A 314-nucleotide genomic window follows, 5' to 3' on the forward strand; every position below is an offset into this window, starting at 1 on the left:
TTTTCGAGGGTGTTTCTTGAAATTAATCTTGAGTTTAATTCCATCATGGTCAGAAAAGATGCTGGATATAGTTTCTATGCCTTTGAATCTGTAAAGGCTTGATTTGTGTCCTAATATATGGTCAATCTTTGAAAAGATTTCATGCCAAGGTGAGAAAAATGTATATTTTGTGGACTTAGGATGGAAAATTCTATAGATATCTTCAAGTTCATTCAATTTATAGTATCACTTAGGTCCTGTACCTCTCTATTTATTTTTTGCCCAGAAGATCTGTCTAAAGGAGATAATAGGATGTTGATATCCTCAACCATTAT

Source organism: Tupaia chinensis, unplaced genomic scaffold (genome assembly GCF_000334495.1).
Source record: "Tupaia chinensis unplaced genomic scaffold, TupChi_1.0 Scaffold150243_1, whole genome shotgun sequence".
Classification (NCBI taxonomy): Eukaryota; Metazoa; Chordata; class Mammalia; order Scandentia; family Tupaiidae; genus Tupaia; species Tupaia belangeri.